Here is a 21,549-nt window from a genome sequence, read left to right on the forward strand (position 1 = left end):
AGTCGAATGAATGCAGCGGCAGCTTCGTGCAGTTTTTTTTTCCTGTTTTCCTACTCAAGGGCCTGTTTTTTATAATGCTGTATTTTTAATTAGTGCGAGGCGACGACAGCGATAGCATGGATGCAAGTGGTACAAGAGTGGAACAGAAAGGGACTACCGGCAATGAAAAATCATAATCTTAATTACCTTGCATTTGCTCATTTTTCACGATTTTTATTTTCGGTTCTATAAATGCAGACTGTGTGCGAGGAGCTTTGTAATTATATGTTCTACTGTGAGTCGTACAAAATGCATTCTACCGCAGTTCGTGGTGCCACTGTCTAACAGAATAAGATTATGGTCTGTCGTAAAGTTCACATTTACATTCAGTTGAATAATTGTTGTATTTTTTTAATGTTCTATGGAATACTATGGACTACTCCATCAAGTTCACATATCATCAAGTTTAATATTCTAATTCAGTGGGGTGGGTGTCACGAAAAGCTGAGAAATTCAGACATTCCTATTTTTTTATTTCCAAGTTTTGTTTTACACAAATCAGCATACCAGATTTTGCCTCGTTGTTTAAATCAATTTCAGTGTCTAGCTAAGTTATAATTGGAGGGATTTGCGATACCCCCTGCAAGAATTATAATGCCTTTGTAATATTGAAAAAAAATTTAACCCATAAGTATTCTCTTAAATTTATATAACAAACACACGTGATGGATTTCGCGTCAAGTCGACCAGATTTTGGAAGCACCCTCTCAGAATTCAATGAAACTTTGTGGTTTCGGACAATTCTGTGGCCTGAACATATTCCGAATAAATCAATTGGCACTCTAAAGGAAACAAACTTTTTTTAACAAAAACTTTTTCGCGTTCATGTATGGTCGTTTAGAGACCGTTTGAAAAAGTTTTTGTGAGAAAAACCTTTTTTTCCTCAACAGTGCCCACTTTGGTGTGTTTAGAAGAGTTCCAGGCAACGAAATTTTTTTTTTTTTAAAACAAAATTCGAGAGAAATTTGAGATGACCGTTTTTCTCAATTTCACCCCTTGTTTTTGAAATGAAAAAAACCTTGCAGAATCTCGAAATTTATTTTTCCAATATTTTCAAATAAAAATTCAGACAATTTTCGAAACCCGGGAAATGATTCTCCGAATCCCAGGAAATGTTTTCTGCAGTAAAAATTATTGGAAAATCAATTTAAAATTGCAGACCCTTTTAAAATTTGCGCATTAATTTGCAAATGGAATGTTTCAGACCAACGCACTTTATTAGCTTATCATTTCATCATCCCACGACGAAACAGGAAGTTGGTATTCTTAAAGAATTTTTTGCAGAACACTAGCGGAATCCAAGGAACCCAAAGAATATGATCAGTAGTTGATCAAGAACGTGAGGAAGGAGGTTCGAAAGAAGCCACAGAACTCACTCTCCAGGAAAAACTTTAAAACGCCATGCAAAAACAAACAGAATCTGAACCCAATTAAGTGAACTGCATACAAATTCTTCATAAGAAAGAATAATATAAACTTTACTACGTTCTTCAACTCGTAAGTTTAAGAAATCTATCAGCAAAACTAATGTTAGGTGTGTTTTGTCATTTTTTTACCTATTTTTGCGATTTTTCGGGAAGAATAAAACCGCGGGAAATGGACGCTTTAGCCCTGGCAGTACTTTAAAAAGAATATTCTCGGTCTTTCCTCCTATATATCGAAGATAAAATCAAAAATAAATAAATAGCCACTTTTTTACTTATTGTTGGGACATGGTTGGACTAGTTAAAATGCAGATTTGGTTAAAAAAATGTTAATTTATTGAAGAGAGAGGCAGGTTGAGAGAGAAAGTAACCCAATAATCAGTGACTATTATGTAACAAAACGGGATTAGAAAAATAGTGGCTCAGCGCTCACATCACTCACACTTAATAAGGGTTGCGTTGTAGTAAAATATGAGTGCGAGAGATTAATAGAGAGAGAGAGAGAGAGAGAGAGAGAGAGAGAGAGAGAGAGAGAATAGGAGAAAACAACGTAAAACATGAAGTGTTTCCTTTCTATTATTCACAAAACCGCTTACCGTGCAACGCATCTGCTGTTTAAATTAACCGTTGCGTAGTTCAGTCAATGGTCAATTCGAAAATAACAATCAAGTTGTAGTTTATGCCAATGGAAATCGGCTTTTAGAATTCCGTTTAGCAGTAGCAAAAGTTTTGTCTTCTCGAAAGAAGTCCCCATTATTCCAGCTCCATCGTGGAGGCTGCTGGCCTCTTTCCCAGAATCAGTTATTGTCACAAAATTCCATTCCCACAATAATTCCATTCCCACATTAAAATAGTATATTTTCGACATTCCTTCGCCAGCATTAGAGCGTCCTTCGCGGGACGTCCCGAGATGGAATTTCCCGGGAATTTTTTTCCCGGGAATGCGAGTAGCCCAAAATATGAAAGATGAGCTATTTTAGCATAGCATAGCATATTTGATCGCCCGTGTGTTGCCCGCGATTGACCAGAATCAGCTGAAATTGCACAAAGAACCGTCGAAATGGTGCTCAGGAGTAGCAAACCATCTTCAGTGTACAATTCCTGGTGATCTTCCTTTTCACTGGTCAATAACGAAGCTGGCCACGCCCAATGCAGATCAATAGAGGAAGGGATATCGGGAGTGTTAGTTCAATACTTGTTGCTACTAGAGACCGAGGAATCCTCTGCATCATCCACAAGTATCAAAGGAAGGAATTAGTGTTAGAGGAAAGGAATTGATCTGGATCCATCGAGGTTGATGGTGCGATCTTTTCTGCACAAATTCGCGCACGATATGGTTACTTCTCGGTCTCTGGGCAACCGGCCACCAGGAGACGATATAAATAGAACCGCGCAACGATCTTCGGCAACCTACCAATCGTTAACAGTCTGTATCACACCAAACTTCGCGTTTAATGCCGTGAACTTAATTTAAATTCACCTAGAAACGAATGGATTTCGTAAAACGCAACAACCGCACGCCGACCGTAAACTACGAAAACTATTGTTACCAGCTCGAATAACCGATAGAGCGCCGTATTAAGATAGTCACACTGAGCGCAGTCAAAATACCGTGCGCGAAACTGAACTACCTTCTCCGAAAGCAAACAAGAACGTGCCGACCACTGGTATGACGAAAAAGCCAAAACACCTGCTTTATTAAAAAGAGAAAAAAAGGAAAAAAAAGGGACCCGGCGAAACAGAAATAGATTTGGCATCCATGCAGGGTTTAAATTTTTTTTAAATAACATCAATCTAGCAACAGACTTGAATCCAAGCAGTCGTTATCAGGGAAACCAGATATGCAGATTTGTCTGCAAAACGCAGATTTTTAGAGTCCGAGTCAGAGTCGTTTTCTTGAATTTATTTCAAATTCCACTACTGCTCTGGAACTACTCGAGATATTTGCGAGTAGCCCAAAATATGAAAGATGAGCTATTTTAAAAAGAAAAATTCACAATTAGAATCCAAATCTATTCACGTTGTAACATTAAAAAAGATACATATCTTACGTTACATAATTTAAATAGAGAAATAATAATAATAAAAAGCGCTGCTCAAAAATTTATTAATTAGAAATTACCAATCCGATCAAAATTACGTCCTAGACAAAACTGTAGATGGATGAGAAGTATTGTATAGTGGTTCATGTATTAGTAGGATCCGAAACGTTAACAGCTAGAAAAAAATATTGTAATCCTTCACTAAAAACTAATTCTAAGAAACTATAACGCGTATAATCTTCGAAGATGTCAGCTCGAAATTTCGAATAGATTTCGAAAATTAAAATTTGATTATTTTTACAATGATGAAGATGCATCGGAAAACTCCTACTCTCAGGCAGGCCTGTCAGGCTTGTCAATAGTCAAAGTGAAATGAATTTGGCTGCGATAGTTGGTTCTTTTACTTCAGATGTTCGCAAAGCTCATAATCAAATTACCTACATTCTTGACCTAAAATGTCAAACGAATGCATGCCACCGCGTAACCGTTTTCCATTGTGACATTTTTTTAGGAGTAAGAATTACGTTAAACAAAATTGAGTTGAAAAGAATAGAGATTTGCGCCGAGCCTTTACCGATTCAATGCAAGCCTTAGCCAAGATTCAAATGTGAACAAATCTTGAACTGCATTTTTGTGGGTGATATTATGTACCACCAACTTGGTTGACTACTCGAAGTAAATTCCGATCGAACAATCGATCAGCAATGACGATCACCTTCAGTCTCCCAACCGATGGACGAAGAAAAAGATCACAGGGACAACGGAGAGAGAGAGAGCCCAAGAAATAGAGGCACCATGAAAACAGGGGAGCTGCTTTGAAGGTACTTATACCTTTTTTATGTGCAAGGTGATGCCGTTTTTCTTACAACACCACTGCTGGCCGCAACCCTTTTGTCCGCCCGCCTGCTGAATTACAACGCTGCAGTTCGTATCAATTTTATGATCGCATTTTTACTTTGTCTTGCTCACCGGTGCCGACCGGTTCGCTGGTGAGCATGATTACGGGGTACTTTATTGTACAACAAAAGTTCGGCAATTGCCGGTTTAAGTGTACGGATGGAGGTGATGAAAGTTCAAATAGACACTAGATAATATGATGCATCATTTCAATTATGGCTTCCAACCATAATCATTACTTCAGCTAACTGTAACCTTCGGCGATTCTTAGCCTTAACAAACTTGGAACACCCCAACAATGTACGTACCGTAGGCCTATACAAACGAAAGGCTGTCAAGGAGGCAGGCGTCAGAGGGCCTGCTATGCAACATATCAGGCAACTGCATCCCGTTCTTAGGTAGTGCTAGCGAGTACTTAATTCTGAAATCGCCAACTTTCCAACCAACAGCGAGTTCTGTGCGAGCATCACGAATGCGAGGTGCGGAGACCACTGCCGCATTCCGCCGGCCGGCCAATCCTGCTCTGCGCGTGTTTGCCCTGGTGCGGCGGAGTGAACGGCGGGACCAGGACAAAACAAAGTGCCGAGTTTCGAACGATTCCCATCAATGACGCTTGTGTGTGGTACTCGTAGAACGAGAGACCCTTTTCAACAATTTATTCACATCTATATCTGCACTCGACGAACACGACAGTCAAGGTGCTCAAGAGGAGCCTCCTGCGAATTCCCCAGAGTGACCCCTTGCCGTAAAGGTATATTGATGCGTGTCTCTCTTGTTGTTTGCATGTACAGAGGGCGCACATTACGCCGTGTGCACCACTGAGAACCAATTTCAGGACGCCTCGAACGCAGAAGACACGAGGAAACGAAGAGGCAAAGAGTGGGCTTATTGATATGCATGCGGTATATATGTGTGTGCAATTGGGGTTCTAAAAGAATGCAGTACTTGACCATAAATGGTTATCACGTGATTGCTTTATTTCTGGTTTTCTGCACAGAAACACAGGAGGCACCGGGAGATTGTCGTTACTCGGTGCGGTTGGTAAGCTCGCAGCTAGTTTTGTTTTTTTTTTTGCTCCTTTCGGGCTTCGAAAATGGTGGTTTGACACCGGAGCGGTTCGGTCATAATGATGTTTGTAATAAATTGAGCCTTGTAATTTGTGGTTCCAGAGTTTGCGTGGCATAATTGCAATGGCAGCTTGAGCAAATTATACGTTTTCAAAGTGTTGGCTTTTAGGACGAACGATGACAGAGTAGTGGAACTCTGCGGTTTAGCAGAATGAGATTTTTTTATTAGTCTTTTTGTTGAGTCCGATTATTATAAAGTGAATCGTAACAAAGCAGGTCAAACACAAAAGCGAAAATATGCAATATCCGGTAAATAATTTCCGCCTTATTCAAAATTCATTTACTCTCTCGTGGCATAATTTTATTAAGGATGTTGTGCCTGCTCCATATTCAGAGTGGCAAAAAAGCTAAGCTTCCGTTCAATATTGAATGACCAAAACCCTTGAGTTACAAATAATAACCTAATTTGCTACTACACTAACTACCAACGATCACAGGTTGCTAATTGCGTCGGAATTAGCGTTTTCAGCTTTGAAGTGCAACCTCTTAGAGCTAGTCTGTTGCCCTCTCCTCCTTCTGCCTAAATATGCAAATATTTTCCGCTTTCCATCAACGGGCAACCAGACCAAGGAGACGCCAAAGGTGTGTTTCAACTGACGCCGACATGTTACGGTCTAACTCCCCCAGCTAGGACGAAGATTTTTCCACCTTTCCTTTTACCACACAAACTCCGACCACGCTTCACACTCCTCTCACTGCTAATATGGTGGCATGAATATGCGCAAAATTGCTTGTTTACATATTATTCAACCATTGAGACACCTTTGCGGTGCCCTAACAAATAATGACAAGCGTACGGCATTGGGCCAAGACTGGGGAGAAAGAAAGCACAGTTCTCCTCGTTAAAAAAATTAAAAAAAAAAAACAAAGTTTTACTGCTGTTATACACATATAGCCAGTCCTGGCCAGGAGCGATGGCGTTGTCGGCGAAAAAAAAAAAAGATTACGTCATTCAACGTTCCTTTCCACCGTGTACAAAACAAAATGAGACTAAAACTTCAGACCAACGAGCCAAGTGCCAACAAGGAAAAATCACCGATCTGTCGACTGTAAAATGATTTAACGAGAGACCCAGCAAACCAAACCAAGCGCACCAGGCGGGTCGATCGGCATCTGACATAATCCACTCAACAGTGCAGTGAGGGAAACTTCTATACACGCGTAATCTTTGCATGCTGCTACTGCTACACATCGAAACCCTTGAAGGTTTATTCAAATTTTATTGGGCCAAACTAAGCTGAAAAGAAACGGCGTGCGAAGTCAGTATCTACCATACCGTGAGCAAAAAGAGTAAAAAATAAAGAAAAGGCAAGCATTTGAGATTTAAGCGACGGTGGCACCTTCGAAGAATACAAGTACATTCACATCGGTAAACATCAACCGGGCCCCACGTTTTGCTGCATTACGCGGGAAAAGCTTGTCGATTTTTCAAAACGGGGTTTCGCGTACAGCAACCAAAAGGAATAAACAGCAATTACAGGGCAGATTCAATTTATGTGCGAAACAGAACTTAAGGTTGAAAGTCAGCAAAAGTTTTGAAATATTTATTGAATTAAAATATGTATATGTATGCCATTGGCACATTTTACCCTTTTTTCCGGAAACAGGAGACGTCACTGAGCACGAAAAAGAACATAGTCTAGTCGAACCCTAGACTTTATGGAAGAAGGGCTGCACAATGTAGTAGGCACCTATTTAAAGGAAGCAGTCTGAAGGGTGAGTTTAACAATAAAAAAAACTCCCTGCATGTTTTGTATTTACAGTGGACAGGGGGGAGTGCATTATATTGCATGACGGTTTGATGGTGACGTGGAATGAGTGGAACAACTTTAAATTAAAACGCGTAACACAAGAGTCTTGGGATGAGGTGCTATTAATTCAACATCCTTTGTTGAACACGATATATTTTGGTATAGAAAAGATTTAGGACTTCAGTACAAAAACCATCGCTTACGAAACTATTTTGCATGGGTATATTCAAAACATTTGATTTTTTTAATATTTTCAGCGGAAATGAGTGTGAATAACAGCTTGTATGAACACAGTAGTGTAGCTGCTGCCACTTAAAAAAAAGAGATTCACGAATTAATCTGAGTTCCAACACGTCCAGTTTTATAAAATTGAAAATAAAAATTGCATTGGTCGATAAAAGAGAAAAAAAGTTGTGTTGTAGCTCAATATTATGTAACACTGCGGTGTAAAACTAATCGATCAAAACGGCTGATGCCGATCAACGAGAGCGATCGTTCGATCTGGTGCCGATCAACGAGAGCGATTGTTCGATCGTCTCTGTAAAAAGCACTCGCCTTTTTTTATTGCTCAGTTGAAATTGTACCACCAATAAGACTAGACGTGAAATAAATTTGTGATAAGAATTAGTAGCCTTTTGCCGGATCGGCCCGTTTTGGAATTTTTCCCCCAATTTGCATCCGTTCGCAACTGGTCCCAACAAACTGGTGCCGTGACCAGGATTGCGATTTGCAAGCCAACGCTGGGTTATTACGCTTGCCAAGTTTTCTCCAAGATTGCCAGCGCCATTCTCCTGAGGAACAATTGGACGCTATTGTGCACAGGAGTGTGAATAGATTTCCGCCATCGCTTCGATTGCCGAGCACATGTGAACAATTTAACTGTTGGTGCAATTTATTTGTAATACAAGGCCTAAAATTTCTCGACAGAAGGTAATTATCTGTCCAAACCAAGATTTAAGTACGCAGGTGCGCTCTAGATTGGTATTTTCGTTTTCTATGCTGCGAGTTCTGGTCCCATTTTCCTGCCGGTGTGGTCCGAGCCGGCTTCGGTTGCAGTAAGGATAAAACGATCTGGCTAAAATCGTTTACTGGCAGCCTCCTTATCTCCGACAATCGTATGTTGGAGCGGAATTGAAACCATTCCAACAATTAGTGGAACATTGTCCGATTATTCCTGGCATTCATCGGCAAGGATTTGCTTTCCCATTAGGCTACGATCCGATATCATCTCACTTCACCCAATCCATTGATTGTATACCTGGTGTGCGGTCACACATTTGCCGAATAAAAATATTCAAGGCATATTAAGCCTTGGCGAAGGTACGTACCTGTCCAAGTGCCCTGTACACATCCCCCAGTGCTACTGGTCTTAATTTTTCCCAGAATATCAACCTACATCAACATGGAAAACGAGGCTGACACGCGTCATTTGGAGCTTCGACGAACGTTACTATCATCACTTGAGCGCGCTGGCCAATTCATAACTACTTATCAAGATGAAAGGGATCAACTCGAGGTGCCGCTACGATTGGAGAACTTGGACACAATTTGGCGTGAGCTGGACGAACTACAAGCAGCATTAGAGGCAACGGAAGAGAGCAGCGAGGGTATGTCACAAAATAATGAAATCCGTGCAAAATTTGAAGGCCAATACTTTAGAATAAAGGCTGGTCTAATTTCCAAACTGCCATCAGATATTCCTGATACGTCCGCTTCCCAGCCTTCTCCCCCTATGGTTTCCTCTAGTCTCAAGGGTCTCAAGCTTCCGACAATCACATTACCGGAATTTGACGGTGATTACAAAGAGTGGCTAGTTTTTCACGACACATTTCATGCGTTAATACATGCTAACCAAGACGTACCGGCAATCCAAAAGTTCCACTACCTTAAATCCGCAGTAACGGGAGAAGCAGCTCAGGTCATTGAGTCGTTTGCTATTTGCGCCGCAAGTTATCCGCTGGCTTGGCAAGCTTTAGTTAGCAGGTATGCTAACGAGTATTTATTAAAGAAGCGTCATCTGCATGCTATGATGGAGATTCAACGAGTGCGAAAGGAAACCGCTTCAACGTTGCACGGGATTGTCGACGTATTCGAACGCCACACTAAAATACTACGGCAACTTGGGGAGCCAGTAGATGCATGGAGTACTATTCTTGAACATCTGCTTTGTGTCCGCCTTCCAGATGAATCTCTCAAGGAATGGGAGGTTCATGCTTCAACGATTGAGAATCCATCATATTCAGCGCTCATTGAATTCCTACACCGTCGTATTCGTGTTCTCGAATCCATTTCTGTAAACCACGAACAAGCTGTACCGCAAATTGCTACTTTTTCTCATGTTTCGGCAAGTCGCAATATTTCCCAATCAAAACCAGTGAACAAAACCGCGATAGAAAATTCAACCAACAAATGTTATGCTTGTGAGCAGCGCCATCCTTTGATAAAGTGTGCCAAATTCGAACGAATGAATGCAGCTGACCGCCTGAGTCTTGTCAATGCTATGCGATTATGCCTCAATTGTTTCCGAAGCGACCACTTCTCTAGAAACTGTGCATCGAAATATACATGCAGGTTTTGCCGAAGACGTCACCATTCCCTACTCCATGCTGGTTTCGATAATAATGTTGATCATACCCGTCCAGAGCGGCTACCAGAGTGCTCTAAAAAACCTGATCGTGCGTCTATTAATCTGAGTTTGGCTACAAAGCAAGATCCTTCCACATCGGTTCTTTCTGCAGCATCGTGTTCCAAAACATCGGAGCCTGGTAGTACCCCGCCACCAAATGAGACGGAAAAAAATGTGTTTATGTTGACGGCTGTCGTCGTAGTAGTTGATCGATATGGCAGAGAGCATTTGGCGCGGGCTTTACTTGACTGTGCTTCTCAACCGAACCTAATCACCGAACGGATGGCCCAGCTTCTTCGGTTGAAGCGGAACAAAACAAACATCCTTGTCCAAGGGGTTGGTAACCAAAGTCAACGTGCACGGGAGTCAATACAAGTGAAGGTTGGATCGCGAAAGGAAGGCTTCGCAATGACTGCTGAGTTTCTTATTCTACAGAAAATTACGCCTGAACTGCCGTTGCACAACGTTATGGTCGATCAGTGGCAAATTCCTTCAAATCTGTTCTTAGCAGATCCACAGTTTCACAAACGGGCCCCCATCGATATGATTCTTGGAATCGAGCATTTCTTTTCATTTTTTAAAACGGCAAACCGAATTCAGCTACCGAAACCTCTTCCCATGTTGATTGACAGCGTGTTTGGTTGGATTGTGACTGGCTCAATCAACAAAATCAATTTTTCAGAGCAGAATTCGCCGTGCAGCATTGTGGCAGTATCTTTATTCACCCTAGAAGATAGTATTGAACGATTCTGGAAGATTGAGGAATTGCAAATGCGGTCCGATTATTCATTAGAAGAAAAGCAGTGTGAAGAACTATTTTCATCTACTACAGAAAGAACACCCAATGGACGCTATATAGTACGTCAGCCCCGTCGCTCTAAATTCGATGAATTGGTCGGAGACTCAAAATCCATGGCACGTCAACGATTCAATCTATTGGAAAGGAGATTAGAACTTAACCCCGAGCTAAAGGAAGAGTACCATACGTTTATGGCAGAATACCTCTCCCTCGAACACATGCGGCTTGTTCGAGGGGACGACAGGCAACCGCCTGAAGCATGTTACCTCCCACATCATCCGGTCGTCAAAGAAACCAGCACAACGACCAAAGTACGCGTGGTTTTTGACGCGTCGGCCAAGACCTCCACAGGCTCGTCTCTTAATGAAGCACTGTTAGTAGGTCCTGTGGTGCAGGATGACCTCCTATCAATAATCCTTCGGTTTCGAACATTTCCAGTGGCATTGGTGGGCGATATCGCCAAAATGTATCGACAAATACTACTTCATCCGGATGACACACCATACCAGAGAATTTTATGGCGATTTAATTCTATGGAACCTGTCGAAACGTACGAGTTGATGACGGTCACGTACGGCTTAGCTCCATCCTCGTTTCTTGCTACGCGCACCCTCAAGCAATTGGCTGCCGATGAAGGCAACGCATACCCGCTTGGAAAGGCAGCTCTTCAAAAGAGCTTCTACGTGGACGATTTCATTGGCGGTGCCGAATCAGTCGCTGAAGCTATCCAATTAAGGACGGAATTGAGTGAGCTGTTAGCCAAGGGTGGCTTTCCGCTACGGAAGTGGACCTCCAATCAATTGTCGGTTCTCAAAGGTTTGTCATCAGAAGAAATAGGCACCCAGTCATCGATAAAATTTGATACCAACGAAACGGTCAAGGCACTTGGTATCTCGTGGGAACCCGAATCCGATCAGTTTCGCTTTGATTCTGAGATTCGACGACGAAATGGTCCAGCTACGAAGCGTTCTATACTCTCAGAGATCTCTCAGTTATTTGATCCTTTGGGGTTGATTTCACCAATTACCATCAAAGGAAAAATGTTAATGCAGCGACTATGGCTTCTTCCGTGTGCATGGGATGACGAAGTTCCAGCAGAAATTGCTGCTTATTGGAATGATTTCACTGCTCAACTGCCAAAGATTGCGAATTTCCCTGTCGGTCGTTACGCTCTCATACCAAATGCTTCTATCCAGCTACACACATACTCAGACGCGTCTGAATCTGCATATGGAGCATGCATGTATGTTAGGTGCATTAATGCTGTGGGTCAAATAAGCATTCAACTCCTAGCATCCAAAACCCGCGTTGCACCGCTCAAAAGAGTTACTCTACCCCGATTGGAGCTCTGTGCGGCTCAAGTGGCGGCAAGACTTTACGCCAGAGTTGTTGGAGCGCTCCAGATAACTACTACAAAATCATATTTTTGGTCTGATTCCACCGTCACATTACAATGGCTACGTTCACCACCCAACACTTGGAAGAATTACGTGGCCAATCGAGTATCTGAGATCCAAGATTTGACCCATCGTGCCTTTTGGAATCATGTCGCTGGTACTGAAAATCCCGCAGACCTTTTGTCTCGTGGCATGCATGTTGACGATTTCTTGAAGAGTAATTCCTGGAAGCACGGTCCCAAATGGCTATCATGCCCTGAAAATGAATGGCCTAACACAAGGCTTTGTGACTATCCCGTAGAAGGGAAAGAGAGGCGCAAAACGTTCGTTGCCGTTGTCAGAACTAAACCATCCCAAATCAATCCTATTTTCACTCGATTTTCATCGTTTAACCGCCTGCTTCGTACTTTCGCTTGCGTTCTGCGGTTTATAGCTAACATTCGGTGCAAGACGCGGACGCAGCCATCGATGGTTCATTGCACTCCTCAAAGCGCTGTGCTAAGAGTTGAACACATATTATCTGCCGAACGAAAGCTAATTCAACTAGCGCAGGCGGACGCATTCCAGCCAGAGGTTAAAGATCTACGAACTAATAAAATAGTGTCAAAACAGTCGCCAATTCGACTGCTTACTCCATTTTTGGACCCTGAGGGAATCATTAGAGTAGGGGGGAGACTTAGACTCTCAGACCAGCCATTTTCATCGAAGCATCCTGCGCTCCTACCTAGTAATCATCTTCTTTCACACCTCATTGCCAAGTCCTATCATCTTTCACTTATTCACGGTGGCGGCCGCCTTACCCTCGCTGCTATGCGTGAAAAATATTGGCCTTTGCACGGCAGAAGGCTTGTTCGCAGTGTCATCCGCAGCTGCTATCAATGCGCTCGAGCCGAACCACAATCCACAACCCAACAGATAGGACAACTTCCATTGCATCGAATTACGCCCAGTCGCCCGTTTTCGGTATCTGGAATCGACTACGCCAGACCATTATATTTAAAACCAGTGCACAAGAGAGCTGCGGCTACAAAGGCGTACATTTGTATCTTTGTGTGCTTTTGCACCAAGGCGGTGCATATCGAGTTGGCGAGCGATTTGTCAACGAATGCGTTCTTGTCTGCGTTGCGCCGCTTTATTGCCCGTCGCGGACTGCCAACAGATCTGTACACGGATAATGGCAAAAATTTCGAAGGAGCCGCCAACGAATTGGAGGAAGTTCACAGGATGCTTCAGAACGAATAACAGCGACAGCAAATTATGACAGATCGAGACTGTGAACGCATCTCATGGCACTTTAGTCCGCCGAAGGCCCCACACTTCGGAGGTTTGTGGGAGGCGGCGGTGAAGGTGGCTAAACGACAGCTCTATCGACAACTTGGGAATTCTAAATTGTCATTTGAGGACCTGGCTACTATACTGGCGCAAATAGAGGCGAGTATGAACTCGCGACCCATCGTTCCGCTTAGTGAAGATCCCAACGACATTTCTGCGCTTACCCCGGCACACTTCCTCATCGGAAGTACCATGCATTCACTCCCTGAAAAAGATTTGCACCATACACCAACAAGCCGTCTCGACCATTATCAGCGCATGCAAAAGGTTTACCAACAGTTTTGGCACCATTGGCGGACCGAATATCTGCAGGAGTTGCAGCGTGATACCAAAACCTGTCATCCCAACAGATGCATTCAACCAGGCAGGTTGGTAGTGCTAACTGACGAGCTACAGATTCCAGTGAAGTGGCCGCTTGCACGCATAGTCGCCGTACATCCCGGTAAGGACGATTTAGTACGTGTAGTCACACTGCGTACCAACCGGGGTACCATAACTCGACCGGTGACGAGAATATGTTTGCTGCCAATGGAGGGCGAAGATATTTTGTGTAAGAAAAGTTTAGAACAGTAAAGTTAGTTTAATGTATTTGGTTAATTGTTAATAGATTAGTTTTGAAAATTACATTTCTCAAAGGTGGCGGCGATGTTGTAGCTCAATATTATGTAACACTGCGGTGTAAAACTAATCGATCAAAACGGCTGATGCCGATCAACGAGAGCGATCGTTCGATCTGGTGCCGTTCAACGAGAGCGATTGTTCGATCGTCTCTGTAAAAAGCACTCGCCTTTTTTTATTGCTCAGTTGAAATTGTACCACCAATAAGACTAGACGTGAAATAAATTTGTGATAAGAATTAGTAGCCTTTTGCCGGATCGGCCCGTTTTGGAATTTTTCCCCCAATTTGCATCCGTTCGCAACTGGTCCCAACAAGTTGTCTCAAAGTTCAAAAAAGTACCCTAGAAATTATAGCTTTTTAACCATTCCTATTCATTTGGGTGCTCCTGGTAAACGCAGAAGTGCGTCAACAAGCCGCAGGGTAATTACTCACTGTGTTCGTCGTTTTTACGTTTACTTACGGGAAAACTTTATGGAAGTCTTTGAAGACTTGAAGCATTTCTGAAACGTCCAGGGGCACTAACTTTTTGAGGGGCAATTAACTATTTTGAGACACACCTATTTTGACAAGAAAATCAATCAGATTTGGATTCTTGAATAATTATTTTAAAATCTTGACTGTAAAAATTAGAAAATAAGAAATTAACAATTTCGCAATCAAACCTTTCTTCTTAACCCTGTCGAATTCATAGCAGCTCCACGTGAATAACCTTCGAATTTATTAGCTTGTATCATCATAAATTGATTGGTCGACAACTTGAAACCTCAGCTGGATTCTTATCCGGCTTTAAAATTGGAGTATTTCTGGCATTTTTCCATAATTTGGCTAAATATTCATATTGAAACAATTTCTGAGAGTTTCTCAAGAAGAACTTTAATTAAAAAGTCACCAGATGCTTTTGTATTTTTGAAAATTCTAATTATAGATTTAATCTCATTTAAGCTAGTTCCAATTAAATCCAATTAATAAAAATTTGATAACATCAACGTGTGATCATATTTCCAGTTCGCTTATACTGTCTGCTTAATAAACTTATGTGTTACCGGGTAAAAACCGTTGTTTAAAATATTTTTATCCTTTATACACCCTTGACGCAGGAGATTATACCGACATTTGATTTATGTCAGTAAAAAATCCGGGACATCAAGTTATGGAATGATCTGCTGCGTTATGGAATGTGTCTAATAATGATAAAAAATATTTGTAGCGTTAATTTTTCACAGTGGCATCTTACTCAGATTTTTTAACGAAATGCGCGTTTTAGATTAGTTCTAAAAATAACCATCTCTGGTTTTTTCAATGATCTTTCGGAGTAATAGCAGCTACACTCCTCCTTTACTAAGGTGAACTTTTGTCAAATGTTCACCAGCTCCCAGCTGAATGATCGTTTAAACAAAATTATTCGAAAGTATTACAAAATTTCAAAGGCACGGAAAGATGAATAGAATGATTTGAGTTAACAAGTGACTGCAGTGAGAGTGACTGTAAGGGAAAAGTTCGAAGCAAATTTCTCCTTTACAATAATTCTTTGAATGATGACGCTAAGATTACGATGGGCTATCTTGAATCATCATCAATGTTAATCATTTTTTCAACACTAACAAAATAACTCTCTGAAAACAATGTTGTGGCCCTAAAGAGATTCATTTTGGCAACTAGGGTCGATTTACGGCCTATGAATATCATTCCGAATCAGGAGAAACTCCTATAGGGTGATATTTGGTCATTTATAGTTGTTTTCCAGATCAGAAGATGCCACTTCGGATTTCAAAATGGAATCTGGAGTCGATTCAGTTCAATATCGGACATGATACTGATCGCAACGTGGAAAAAAGACAAAAGAGGCTGCCGCTACCGTACAAAGACAACTTTTTACTGGAGGAAAAAGTAGTGCCGCTGCACCTAGCGAAGACGCTGCTATACCTAAAGCTGCTGGTACTCGCTGCCGCTAGTGCTGCTACTGCTACTGCTGCTAAGCAAGGAGTTCCTAGTCGCTATCCAGAACAATAGACTGATTTAGGCAGAAGCATGCCCTCACAACAATCTCACGCTAGCCTGGAGGGTTAATGCGGTCTCGATCAAATAGATTAGTTGAGAGAATTCGTTATCGCTATTGTTTTCGGGACATTTTGCATGTTGTAGGATAAGTACAACGATACACCGTGCTCCAGTGCTGAGTCGAGAAATTTTCCATCCAAAAGATCGGGAATCGAACCCGATATCACAACCGTGTGAGAGAGCTATCCGACCGACATCGTTAACCACAGAACCACGGGGATCTCGTAAGCATGCCCTCTTAAGGCTAAATAGTACCTTTCCGGTTCACTGGGTGTATAATTCTGTCGACCGTGTTAGGGAAAGCAATCATTAAACGATCAATCAGATCAATCGAAATCTGTGTTTCAACAAGGATTATCCATTTTCAATAGTACAGCTGCTTGCATAGTTAAGGCTTGGGAATTTCCGAAGTTTGAGTTCGTTTAGTATCGTTTGGAAGCAGATTACCAAGAGCTGTTGGGTGTTGCATATTGCTGAAGGACAAGAAAAATCAGTACGGGCTGAATCATAGAGATGAAGTCGAATTTAGAACCAGGGCTGCAAATTTTCGACAGTGCAAACGAAGAAGACAAAAACAACATGTTCCACTCTCTCAATTTGAAAAGACTTTCTGCAGGGGCGACTCGTCCATAGGTGCAACCTGTGCATTGCACACGGTGACAGTGGTTCTCGAATCCTAATATATATCGAGATTTTATTATTTTTAGTTTTATTTTCATATAGTAACAAAGAGAATGTCTTGCGTTTTTTTCACGCACATGATCGTAATTACTTTCCAAAACTGTGATTGTAGTTGAACAGGTAGGTTCGAAAGTCACGAGTCGCCCCAGACCTTCAGTGCCACCGGTGTCAATTTTCAATGTAAGTCCGGTCATTCAAAGAAATAAGATGTCTGATTTAATATAGAAATTTTTTGATTTGAGCCAATTCATTGCATGAAGTCGATGAACTATATAAGCATCTACATTCTCAACCACATAAACATCGCCAAAGCAACACAGTGTGTGCGATATCGCAGAAATGCTGCTAGCCAACAATCACTGTTAACTGATTGGAGCTGGAAGTCTTTTTCAGTCTCAGCTCGTTCGTTAAAAATTGCAATTCAAAGATTTCGATTTCAACTGAAAATCTGTTCATGACAGTGAAAGTTTGCAGCGCTGTTTATAACTGTTCCAATACTTGAAGTGTAATGCAAGAAAGAATCTGCGTTTAAAAGGACAATTTGTTGTTAAACTTAATATCGGATATAATTTTTGCTTTTGCTAAGTAAGGACTGTCCTAGTCGCTATCCAGAACTAATATGACTGGTTTAGGCAAAAGCAGGCCCTTATATAAATTAAATAGTACTTTCCCGGTTCACCAGGAATGTAATTCTGTCGACCGTGCTAGGGAAAGCAAACATGAAGCGATCAATCAGAGGTCGAATTCTGCGTTTTAACAAGGCTTAAGGTAAGAATATACTAAAGAATCATGGAGAATTTAGATAATATAATATAATGCTCTAACAGATTTTGAGCCGCTTTAACTAACTAAACGCAAAAATGTGTCATCTACTTTCAAATCCTCGCGTAATAAGGTATCGAGCTCATTCCAATCAAGTTTTTCGTTTTGGGACAAAAGTAATTATATATCAGTTTTCGAAAAAAAAAAACATTTTTTGCAGTAAATTCTGAAAATTTATAATATTGCATTTTGAGCTTTAGCTCTCATACTTAGTCAAAGTTCTAACGATTTCGGACGGTTTTCTACCTTATTTTTTCAACTCACCTTATTTTTTTTTTTTGTGCAATTCAATTCAAATTTGGAAGGTATCTCCGAGTAAAAAAAGTTGACTATATTTAACTTAAAGTAAGTAGAATCGCTTTTCCATTTGATAGTGTTACCTTTTCGACAAATTTTTACAAACATGCCAACAGAAACTTTGAACAACCAACAGAACTTTGTCGAGATAAAGTTGGGAATTAGATTGCTGGAATCTTCCGCTTCAGAGTGTTGTTTTCGAGATCTATTATTGGAACTATAAAACAAAGTGGATACAAAAATGTACTAATTGGATAGTTTTTCAAAACTTCCGCGTTAGAATGCGTGTTCTACACATCTTTTTATTTGTTTCGATAAACATACATCAACTACCAATCCATCTATAATTGCCTTCAATCTGAATGTCACCCTTCGGTCATCATTATCGCACGAACGGTTCGACGTTATTTATGTCACCATGCTTCGTTTTATAGAGGCTGAAATACAGCTTGACCTTCACGACTTCCCTCCAGCGGCCGCTGGTGATGGTTGTCGCACTAATGCGAGCTGTCGAGAATCCGAACTCGCGTGTGGTGTCCCAAACGCGGTTGGCAAAATGTCAAACAGTCACAAATCAAACCAACCCAGCCTCTCAAACAACTATAAAAAAGCATATTGTTTCCACCCCACATACATCATCGCATCGGTCGGACGTGTGAATATATGAATACGATCATGTTTGTGGCGTTTGCTGATCTCCGGGCCCGTGTGCCCCCGTACTTTACCTCACCTGCCTTTATCATCAACTCTCCGCTGAAGCGGCTTTCTGCGTACATAACATACAACGCTAAAGTCGCGTTCTACCTTGTATAAACATTAAGCTATCGATATCAAATATTTCAAATAATACCTAAGTAAAAACAGGCAAATTACAAAACCTAGCCAAAAAAAAAAACGTAAGTCACCGCGTCACAGTTCTGATGAATGATTTTTTTTCCTTTTTAGCTCCGCTAATGGAATTCATAAAGTTGCAAGTAACATGTAAAGATCCTAGTGAAGAGAAGTGGTTCTCGATTGACAAGAGATGAGTGAAAGAAAGATAAAGTGGAATTACTTTTGCGCCGTGTTATTTTGTAATTGCTAATTACACTTAAGCTCGGTAAAGGAGAAGGGTAATTAGGATTCGTAAAACGATCCCTGGTTAGGTCGAGGGTGCTTCGTACTTGTCGTATAAAATTTGAAATGTAAGCTTTGCTCTTGTATTGAAATATGGAAGCAGGGCAAAAGGCGATGCCTTCATAAGTGTAATTTGCGATTTGTTCACTCATCCGACTCCCAGCACCGACGCGTTATTAGCTTAATCATGACGGACCGCCGTCGCTGCTGCCGCTGCTGCTGTTGCTATTGAGGCGCTTTGCCTAGAAGTGTTTGTTGGTTTAGAGCGGTTTCGCTGCAACACTCGAATTGTATAATTGTCTAAACACAACAAATTAGTGGCCGGGTGCGAGTCTCGTCCGAAGATGCCATGTGTCGACAAAACAGGAATCATCACTGGGTGGTGTCCGGCTCGACAGCCGGATTCTCCACTCGTTCGTGCTCTACACACCTCGTCGTCGCGGTTATTGAATACGCGCGTTTATTTAGTGTGTAGTGATTAACCTTGAGATGAAACGATTATTATTAATTCAAAATGGCGACCGCGTGCATATAGCAGCAATTATTTATATAAAGCGTCGTCGGCTCTTCTCTTCGGCCTCCGTTCTGTGTACTGTAGTGTAGCGCTGGAAAGCCGACCGACCGCGAAGACGCACGAGATTGAACAGGTGGACGCCACCCAGTACGCGGTGGGTGGATTGAGCGGGTACGCACGGGGAATAATATAAATATACGCGATAGCAGTGTGGAACCAGGACAGTTCAGGGGGAGGAGGGGGTGGCAACAAGCTGGATGGTGGTGGCGGGTGGCGGCTTGGACATCCCAAGACGGCAAGCGGCGGCTATGTGAGCATACTGTTTGTGTGTATTTACATTTTTTCGACTTGTTGACTCCCGCGGTTGTTACTCGGTGCTTCTGGCAGATGTGGTTGATTTTCGCTCGCTGCGTACAGAATCGCTAGGGGTGGTCAAAGTAATTTGAGCTATCGTTTCATCTAACTGAATTTATTCAGTCGAAAAAGTCTTAGCAAAGTTTACATGTTTCTCGCTAAATTTTCTGTTTATTTTAATCACTAGAGTGTTGTACATAGAAAGCTTAGAAAGTTACACAAATCCCAGTCTCTCAGGATTGAGTTTCGACAAGTTTAGGTTTTTGTTCTGTTCTAGCTGTTGTTCTATTCTAATTACCGCTTTTCTGGTTTTGATTTTAAAGAAAACTTCTAATTGACTTATTACGACATGCAAAGTTATTCAAAATTAATTTTGCACCTTTGCGGAAGACAACTTTCTCTCTGAACGATCCATCAGTATTTATTATAATCATACCTCGACATGAGATAAACTAGATATCAGGCAATCTCGATATAACGTAACTTTTAAAACCTCTTTTAATCATAGTACAGTGATTGTTGTATCCCAACATGTTTCTATTCGGACGTTTTTAGTATGAACCGTAAAATGGGGCAACATTAATTTTTTAATGCTCGTGACAGATTGTCTACGAAAATTACTTTAAGGGAATTAGAAAAGTTCAAGTTTTTGCGTGCCTTTGAGTAATCAGTAATCAACAGTTTTGCATCAATGAAAAAAAAATTTTTTTGTGCTTCGAAGTTGGCTTATATCAAGGTATGACTGTATTTTTCTAATTCTTTTAGAGAATTAATCCAGTGCACTCATTACAGTCCGGCTGAAAAGACCTCAGACTAAAAGAAGGTGCCACGGCAATATAGCAATATAGATTGAGGGCACCTAGTTTGTAAGAAATTCGAGCAACCCTACACGACACCATGGCTGCTGCATTCGTTCGATTTTCATCATGTGTCTTGTCTCCGATTTTCAGGCTTATTTCACATTTATTATATTTATAATTTTGACACCATGTACCAGCAGTGAGGCACACACCGCCGCCCTTCTGCTGGCATGACAGTACCTCCCCCACCACCCTCTCAACTAACTAACGACTAACGAAGAGGCCGGTATGCGCAACGCGACGCGAGACAGAAACCGGCAGCGGGACTAGCTACGGGTTCAACCGAGCGTTGTATAGTTTTATGGTCGTGTTCTGCACGGCGAGATCATCCAAGTTGTTGCCGGTGTCAGTGATACCTATTATTATAATTGATCGCCAGCGAGGCAGCAGCCGCAGCCAGTGATCCGCTGGTGGTGTTTCTTCGCTGTTGTATCTCTGTGGAATTGCAGTAGTGGTGGTAGTTTGACTGCTACTATTTCGGTTGTCATCGCGGTCACCGTACTACAGTGTACTGATTGGTTAAGCGAACTTTGTACCGAGCAAAAATTAATCATTACTAAAAATATATTTCCAAAAATAAATTCTGATTAAAACTTTAGTAGAAAAATTCCAAGTATGTTTGTAACGTTCCCACCCCCTGTTACGGTACGAAACAGATTAGAGAGTTCGAAATAACTTGTTTCGAAGTCGTTTAGCTGATCGCGAGTATATGCGGTAGCCGTTCAGCAAACGAGTTATGCGATCTGTAGCGGACAGTCGATCGCATTGCAATCGCCGAGTACAGCAACAACAAC

General features: G+C 41.6%; 2 protein-coding genes across 2 annotated transcripts in view; one reads left to right on the forward strand and one right to left on the reverse strand.

Moving 5' to 3' along the window:
• The window catches only part of LOC129730427 (uncharacterized), a 291,440-nt gene that overhangs the window by 212,196 nt on the left and 57,695 nt on the right, over positions 1-21,549 (forward strand). The gene's annotated exons all lie outside the window — the stretch shown is intronic.
• LOC129730414 (histone-lysine N-methyltransferase trithorax) overlaps positions 1-21,549 on the reverse strand; it is a 96,086-nt gene that overhangs the window by 22,824 nt on the left and 51,713 nt on the right. The window lies entirely within an intron of this gene.

This window comes from Wyeomyia smithii, chromosome 3, assembly GCF_029784165.1.
Source record: "Wyeomyia smithii strain HCP4-BCI-WySm-NY-G18 chromosome 3, ASM2978416v1, whole genome shotgun sequence".
Classification (NCBI taxonomy): Eukaryota; Metazoa; Arthropoda; class Insecta; order Diptera; family Culicidae; genus Wyeomyia; species Wyeomyia smithii.